Source organism: Brachyhypopomus gauderio, unplaced genomic scaffold (assembly GCF_052324685.1).
Source record: "Brachyhypopomus gauderio isolate BG-103 unplaced genomic scaffold, BGAUD_0.2 sc49, whole genome shotgun sequence".
NCBI lineage: Eukaryota > Metazoa > Chordata > Actinopteri > Gymnotiformes > Hypopomidae > Brachyhypopomus > Brachyhypopomus gauderio.
This window is the reverse complement of record NW_027506874.1, coordinates 1,377,159-1,386,249: the sequence shown is the minus strand read 5'-3', so window position 1 is coordinate 1,386,249 and position 9,091 is coordinate 1,377,159. Positions and strand designations below refer to the sequence as shown.

General features: G+C 40.1%; 1 long non-coding RNA gene across 1 annotated transcript; it reads left to right on the top strand.

Annotated features, from left to right (window-relative positions):
* The first annotated feature begins 609 nt into the window (after positions 1 to 609).
* LOC143487650 (uncharacterized) lies at positions 610 to 2,764 on the top strand. The gene is made up of 3 exons (XR_013124327.1): positions 610 to 657; positions 910 to 1,061; positions 1,153 to 2,764. It is a non-coding gene; the product is annotated as an uncharacterized LOC143487650 (long non-coding RNA).
* Positions 2,765 to 9,091: the final 6,327 nt, after the last annotated feature.

Genomic DNA, 9,091 nt, shown 5'->3' with positions numbered 1-9,091 from the left:
GCTCTTCAGACCCTCCCAGAGTCCCGTCTGTTACTGACCGTGTGTCTGGGGACTTGATCACCCTGCTGTGCTACAGTGACTCCAACCCCAACAGCACTTACACCTGGTACAGGAAGACAGGAAGTGATGTCATACCTATTGGAAATGGCACCAGTTTAACTTTACATGCAAGTACAGTTGGACCTTTCTACTGTGAGGCGAAAAATCGCTTTGGATCATCCAATTCAACAGAATGGCCCTTCACATCAGGTACGGTGTGGGCTGGGCTGAGTTCCTACACTGGTTAGAGACACTCAGCATGTAGACTGAGGTGGTCTTGATCTCTCTTCTCTGGTTCTGTTGCATTTGAGTTCACTGAGTTCTGTGACTGTTCACACGTGTGTAAAGACTTCTCACTGTTGCAGATAACACAGCTATGATGTATACAGCTGCTGGAGTCACTGTGGGGTTGTTTCTGGTACTTGTTGCTGCCCTCCTGTGGATGAGGTGAGAAATGCAAGACACATTTATCCCTCTGGGGTTTCTTCATAAGATTTATCATATTCATAAACTCTGGTCCACTATGTGGATCAGATGTTTCTGCTGATGTTTCTGTGTTGTTCTTACAGAAGTCGAGCTGCAGCTCCCAGGAGCAGACGTGAGGAGAACAGTGTGAATGTGCGTTTTAGTGAGAAACTCAGGACAGACGTGAGGCTTCATAATGACCCAAATGGTTTCTTTACTGGGTCTGAGGTTTTACTGGGCTGTACAGGCAGTGACAGACTTTACAGTGGTAGGTTTTACAGTGGTATGTTTTACAGTGGCAGGTTTCTCTTTCTCTCTCATCATGACTCTACTCCTGTGTATGGAAACATCTCTGCACTGGCCATGACCTCTGACCCCACACACTCATAATTCTCAACTAACCAGGATGATGTTCAGTATGGCACTGTATATTTCACACGAAACCACACACAGGAAGTGTCTCCATCGGCAACCACAAGACATATACCTGGCCCACCAGAGGAAGAGGATGTTCAATATGCTTCTGTGAACTTCAAGAAACACTCTGCTGCCACCCTGTGAGCATATCATGCCATTACACCTACTAGAATTATAAAATGTTTACTCTGTGGCTGATTCTGATAAATGGTTCATAAATTCGTTCCACAGGTCTGATGGAGCTGATGACCCGTGTCAGATCTACAGTCAGGTCCATAAACCCAAACCCCACACATAAGCAGCGTAACACCCTCACCGTGAGCTCAGAGCTCTGGTCTCTAACAGCAGAACATGCAGCAGCTCTGCATCCTGGAGAAACGCTGAGAAGTTGAATTTCAGTTTTCCAACAATCACCGTTCAGCCAGACAGGGGGGAGTCTGGTGACGTTGGGCCACTTTACTACCGTAAAAGGGCTTTGGTTGTTTCTCTCTGAACACAGGAGGCTGATACCAGTGTTAATACTGGATTAGTGTTCATGCACTGAACATGCTTGAATTGTGCTTAGTTGTTAGATGTTACATATGTATCCGCAATATGTTAGTTATGTCTGAACATTCTGTTAGTTTGTTTTAACCATAATGTGTAATCAGTACACAGTGTAATGACATTCGTTTGGTGTTGTAGTAAACTCTGGTCTTGGTTGGTTTGGGCTATTGTAAAGAACATTGTCATAGTACCGATTGCTAAGATAATACAAGTATGAAAATATAGTGTGCATATTGAATCTTAATTTTTAGTGCTAAGTAGTAATTCAGTAGTTAGTGTTTTGTCTACATATAAAGTATAAGAAGCATTTCTACATTTTATTTTATATTTTATTTGCAGTGTGACTTGTAGTTTCTATAATTTGAACTTTCAAAAATTAAAGTAACATTGTCACTTTTCAACATGACAGATTATTTCTTATAGTAATTTTGACTCTGGCTGGTTTTGCTTGGATTGTATTTTTATGGTTTGACCTGGACTGTATTTTTGACCACACTGAATTCCACTATTGGCTGGTGGTAGACGCCATGCAGAGGGTTATTGTCCCATCATGGTTCCTGATCCTCCTCGTTACCATCCTCGGGTGTGAAGTTCTCACTTCAGTGTGTTTGGATCTTGGTTGATTCATCCTGGATATTCACCCATATTCCCCCTTCACTAGTGCACAGTCTGCATGCTGGATTTGGGATGAAACCACCTGTCACTCACATCAGTGTTTTATTCTTTATTCTGTTTTTGTTTCCCATGTGTTTCTCCTGCCACCCCCATGACATTTGTAACTCCGCCCCCTGATTATTATTCCCATCTGCTTCTAGTTGTTTCTCTTGTTAGTCCAGTGTATTTAAACCCTCTTCTTTGTCTTGTTTGGTGCTGGTTATTGAATGTATTTTGTTTTTTTGGTATCTGACTGCTAGTAAGTATTGAGATATTTCTCATTATTGTTTGTCTGTATTGTAATCTGTGTTATTTCCAGTTTATGTTGTAAAGTGCACACTAGTGATCACTAGAGGGGTGTGGTACCCTGGCCCAGTGCCAGTGTAGCAGTTGGTGTTAAGTGCCTTGCTCAAGGGCACTTAAGTCATGTCCTTGGGAATCGAACCCACAACCCTCTGGTCATAAGACCAGTTCCCTAACCACCAGACTGCCCCATTTTGATTAATTTATCTGTTCTTGCTGTGGTTCCCGTGTTTGTCCATCTGTTTCCTTCTTTTAATTAAAACACCTTCACTTGTGATTTACTCACACTTCTGACTCGACCCCAGTGAGTTACACGCACCTTTTTAATTTCAGTGAATCGGCTAAGTGTCACGTTGAGGACCCCAAACCCTCCCTTTTGGGCGTGTGTTTTTACGTCGTCTGCGTCTGCGGATCTACGTGGGTGCTGTTATGTCTTGTGCCCGTCGTTGTTTGAGTCTCTTATATGTATACATGTTTGTGTTCTACGTGCGCTGTCTGCGCTTGTGTTTTACGTAATAAACGTAACGTCCGTTCAGCAAGAACCAAGGATTTCTGTCTCGTCCTTCGCCACGCTCCGGTCGTTACACTAAGCAACACAACTGAAACAATTTACCTCCACATCTAGTAGTTTTAAATTAAATACCTAACAATACCCCAGAATGTAAATTTGGAAAAATCTAATAATCAAGTGTGACCATTAAAAGATCAACAAATCAGTATTCCCTGACCCCTTGTTTCAGTTTCTGCCTCATTCACACCTTCATCTAGTTTTTTCTTTTTAGTTCATGTATTTAAACCCTGTGTTCTGTCTTCCTGGTTGTCAGATTTTGAGTACTTATGTTCCTGGTGTTTTGTGGTTCACTAGCTTTTTCGAAGTTTTGAACTAATTTGTATTTTATATACTCCCTGCTTGGAATGAGGTTGCGTGTGAGTTGTGTGTGTTGTAAACTGCACTCACACACTGCAGGAGAGGTGATGTTCTCATGTCCTTCAACACCACAGCTGTATCTGTCAGCACATCTGTCTGCAGGTACAGAGCAGGAGACGGATGTGCAGTCAGACATTCGCTGTTCGTTCCTGAACCAGATGTAGGTGGGGTTGTTGGACAGAGGACAGGTGGAGCTACACATCAGGTTCTTTACACCACGTCCGTCTGACACTGTAACCGTTAGACCTGTGAGTGATTTTATTAACAATGTTTAGTATTATTTCATAAAACATTTAGATGATAAACTAAAATGTTTTATGTTATAATTACCTGTGACAGACAGAGTGACTCCAGGTTCACCAGAGTATTTACCCGTAGAATTATCAGTGTAGAATCTGAACTTATATGCGCGAGCGTCACTCTCTGTCAGGTGAGTGAGTGTCATACTACAGGTGTTCTGGGAGTTCTGTCCATACTGCACTCTCCCATAATACCCCTCTTCCTGTCTCACATCCACAGGTTCAGTACCAGACCAGTTAATGTGCCAGAATGACTTTGTCACTGTGAGTCCTGCAGGGTATTTGTAGGAGCAGGAGAGCTGAACAGATGATCCTTTGAGAACACACACACGTTCATGAGTGTAAGTTACACCCCACATGTCTTCACCCAGCACACCTGGAACACACACAGTCTCAGTCAGGCACAAAATTACAATTATGATCGCAACACTGAAATATTTATGACTGAAATAAAATTGTTGTCTAATTGGTGAAGAAACAACTCTTCTCATGTGTGTAACACATTCTCTGTGAATCTACAGGTGAAAATGAAGATTCTTTATACAATTTTCAGGGTGTGCCTTTCTAAAATATTAATCTCCTGACCTAATATCTAGGGCTGCGAATCTTTGGGAATCCCATGATTCGATTCAGAATCGATTCTTCGGGTCACGATTCGATTTTTTCCCCGATTCTTTCAGATCCCAACGATTCGATTCAAAAACTATTATTTTCCGATTCAAAAACGATTCTCAATTCAAAACGAGCTACTTCGGTCTGCTGGCATGAAAGCAGAGTACATTTATAAAGATATTATAATTGTAAAGGTTTTATCAACATATTGCAATAATGTAAACACACAAAGGTAAATCCAAGACAACATGTCTGAGGCTGACACTCAGAACACTACAACTAATAAAACTGTAGTAAAGTAAATAAAATTGGTAGGCTTAGGCTAGCTTCCAGAACTGGCCACTACTCAATTTTATTATACAAAAATACTGCTCTTTCTGTAAAAACAACAAATTGCTTCGTACAAGAATTAGGCTTAGGCTAGCTGCCTATTTCTGAGAACATGCCACTTCCAGAAACAAAATTACATGTTTTTCCTTAACAAATCACAAATATAAAAAATATATGAAAGTGCTTCCAAAAATAAAAGTGCTGTTATATTAATAAAATGGGTAGGCTTACGTTAGCTGCCAGAACTTCCACTTCACAGATGGAAAAAACATTTATATACACTGTGTATATATATATATATATATATATATATATATATATATATATATATATATATATATATACACACAGTTGCAATCAGAAATATTCAACCCCCTCACCTCCAAAGACATTATAGAGATGTGGATGAAAGACAATGACAATAAATGACAAAAAAAAACCACATTAAGCAACAAGCAGTATTTATTCATACATATTTGAGTTATTTTGACAACAGAAGTTGACTTAACTTTGAAGTTCAAATGAAAAATGTAACTCTTTGTACACATGTGCATGTGCACTATTATTCAACCACCTGCTTCAATACTTTGTGGAGCCTTCTTTAGCTTTTATAACTTACAACAAACGTTTTTGGTAAGTACTAACAAGCTTCTTACACCTCTCAATTTGAATCTTGGCCCATTCTTCACGTGCAAAAGCCTCTAGTTCAGTGATGTTTGATGGCTTCCGTGCTACAACTGCCTTCTTTAAATCCCACCAAAGATTTTCAGTCGGGTTTAGATCTGGGGACTGAGAAGGCCACTCCAGGACATTCCAGGATCTTTTTCTCAACCAAGCTTTGGTTGACTTGAAGGTGTGCTTGGGATCATTGTCTTGCTGGAAGGTCCAATGATTGCCAAGGTTTAATTTGTCAACAGATGCCATCACATTCCTCTATAAAATGGCCTGGTATTTCTGAGAATCCATGATGCCAGGTACAAAATCAAGATTACCAGTTCCTGCTGCAGAAAAACAGCCCCACATCATCAATGACCCACCTCCATGCTTGAGTGTGGGGATGGTATTCTTCTGGTCATAAACCTGGCCTTTCGCACGCCAGACATACCGTTGATCCATATGTCCAAACAGTTCCAGTTTGGTTTCATCAGTCCATAGAACTGTCTCCCAAAACTCTGTAGCCTTATCCAAATTCCTCCTGGCATATTCTAGTTGATTTTTAATGCTCCTTGTGGTTAAGAGTGGAGTGCGTCTTAGAGTCCGGCCATGAAGTCCTCTTTTATTCAGCGCACGTCTTATAGTTGCTACTGAAGCACTTGTTCCAGCCTTCATCAGGTCATCCTGTAGGTGTCTTGCACTCACACGGGGGTTTTTCTTAGTTGTCCTGACTAAGTTGCTAAGGGCTCTTGATGAAATTTTGGGCTTTCTTCCACGGCCAGGCAGGTTTGCAGCTGTTCCATAAGTTTTAAACTTCCTTATAATGCTCCCAATGGTGTCTCTTGGGATGTTATATTTTTTGGAAATCTTCTTATACCCAAGGCCCTTTAGGTGTGATGAAATAATCTCCTCTCTCAGCTTTTGTGGAAGCTCCTTTGTCTTTCCCATGACTGCAACTCACCTTGAATTCCTTCATGGGTGAGGTTTATATATGCATCACAGCTGAAGCAAATGAAGGATCATTATAGAGTTCTCAAAGGCTTAGTTATGTTTCAACTCCACTTTAGTCCATAAAACCGGTCACAAAGCTTTAAAAACAACAATATTATATAGGGGTTGAATAATTGTGACATGGCTATCTTTACAAAATATACTGTTACACACAAATACTAAATCATGCATTTTCTGTATCACTCAACCCATGAAGAAGTCATCCAAAGCAGAATCTTGCTATTTGAAAACCTTATATTGATAAATCCTTAAAATCTTTGGGGGGTTGAATATTTTTGATTGCAACTGTGTATATATATATATATATATATATATATATATATATACACACACACACACTCAAATGCTTGTGGATAATCTAATGTATGGAATCACTCACATGCGGAATCTGCACCCAACCGCCAGCAGTAACGTCAGTAATGTCAGTCACAGGAGCTCACCATCTCCTGTCAGAGAATCTGTCCACAGTCTCAGAGGTAAACTCCAGGAGATTGAAGAGGTTCTGCAACACTACAGTCTGCAGTCTTGTAGGAACTCACCTACTTCTCCTGCACACTCAGTGATTTCTCAGGTCTGACACACTGGAACCCATGCTCCTAGTCAGTGCTACATTCCAGTTATTTTAAATAGCCGATGGCATGGCTCTCAGAATCGAAATAAAAATGTAATCAGAAGAAAACACAAGGGTACAAAACATTGTAACAAACAAAATTTAATCCCAGTGAAATGCACAAGTGATGTAGGCGATGCTGATCAAACACATCAAGTCTTCAAAGTCTCCTTACTAAACGTCCGCTCACTCACAAACAAGTCTTTTATAATAGCTAAATTAATTGAAGATTACTGTCTGGACTTTCTTTTTCTAACAGAGACTTGGCTTGATAGCAATGGAGCAATAGTGCTAAATGAAGCTTCACCTCCCACTTTAACTATTTTAATGTCTCTAGAGTAAATAAGAGAGGTGGTGGTGTTGCATGTTTTTACCATAAAGCATTCCGCTGTAAGCAGATCTCATTAGGGGAACATCCTACGTTTGAATATCTGGCAGTACAACTCAACAGTACTTATTCAGTTCTTTTGATTGTTATCTATCATCCTCCCAGACTACATGCAGATTTTCTTGAAGATTTTGAAGAAATGCTTTCAAGGATTTTAATTGATTTTGATTATGTTTTAATTGCTGGGGATTTTAATATTCACATGGATATATCCACAAATCCAATCACTTCTGAATTCACGAGGATGCTTAACTCCTTTGATCTCATACAGCAGTGGTTCCCAAACTTTTTCTGCCGTGCCCCCCTTTAGTAGATGAGAATATTTTTGCGCCCCCCCCCCCCCCCCCCATATTGATTAGGGATGTACCGATTCACGTTTTTCACTTCCGATACCGATTCAGATATCTGAGGCTTAGTATCGGCGATAGAGTAAAACTGTGCTGAATCGACTTAAAACATTTTTTTTTTTTTAAACACAGACATACTGAATTAGAAGTTTATTGAAAACTCTGTACCAGTATAGCACACTTAAACACACACAAAAACATGTAAAAACAACACAACTTGCATTTGTTCAGTCAGTGCAATTATGAATATAACATTGAATGTAAAATAAATAATACCAAAGAACCTGAAACTTACAAAAACAATAGGTTCACAACTTTGGTCAAACATGAAAAAAATAAACTGCAAGAAACCTTTTAAATGGTTCAAGAATTCTAAATATAATTTAAAATAAATAAGGAGATGAAATAAGAGAAACAGCAATTCATATGCGGCTAGTTTGCAAGCGCAGACATCACGCAGAGCACAAAGCATGTAACGGCCAGAAATATGTGTACTGTCTCTTTAAGGGAGCGAGTTGAGTGCGCGTATGGAATATTGTTGACTCAGACCACTGCTCTTTATTTTATCATTATTTCATTTCTGTAAGTAACGCATTCAATGAGCTTTGGGCAACTCACCAGTTCATGTATGAACAGTCAAGTAGTGCTGGAGCCCAGGTTTAATTTGGTCAACCAGCAAATAAACGGACTAAGTGGAATAGCACCAGCGCGAGTACGAGTCAGTGATTCACCTCTCCTCTGTGTGCTTCGCGTTTCACTGTTAACTGTTCACTGTTAACTGTCCAGGTTCACTTCTATCCAGGACAGAGTGGATATTTAAGGTTGAACTAACTCCGAAAAGCAAGCAATACAAGCATAGAATTAGACTGAATAGATCTGTTTTTATGGATCGGTCACATTGTCACCGATACCCGATCTAGAATTGTTTCAGATATTAATATCGGAATCGGTGCATCCCGTTTTACTTCCAAGCTCCGCGCCCCCCCTGCAATAGCTCCGCGCCCCACCTAGGGGGCGCGCCCCCCACTTTGGGAACCACTGTCATACAGCATGTATCAGGCCCAACTCATAAGCATGGCCACATTTTAGATTTGGTTATTTCTAAACGTATAGAGGTTAATAATACTGAAATTACTGATGTTGCAATCTCTGACCATTTTGGTGTATTTTTCAATATGTCATTATCTACTAGAACACTCAGTGAAAAGCGCACAATAACCAAGCGTTATCTCAGTGCTGGCAGTGCCATGGACTTCACAGACATGATACAGTCCCTCCCTCCTCTCTCAGAAAATGGGAATGAGCTAGTTGAAACATTCACACACAGAGTTAGGAACTGTATTGATGCTGTAGCACCAAAGGTAACTAAAATAATCTCTAGTAAAATTAAGATGCCCTGGAGAAACACTCCATCTATTGTAAAATTTAGGCAAGATTGTAGGCAGGCTGAGAGACGTTGGCGAAAGTCAAAATTGCAAGTACATTTTG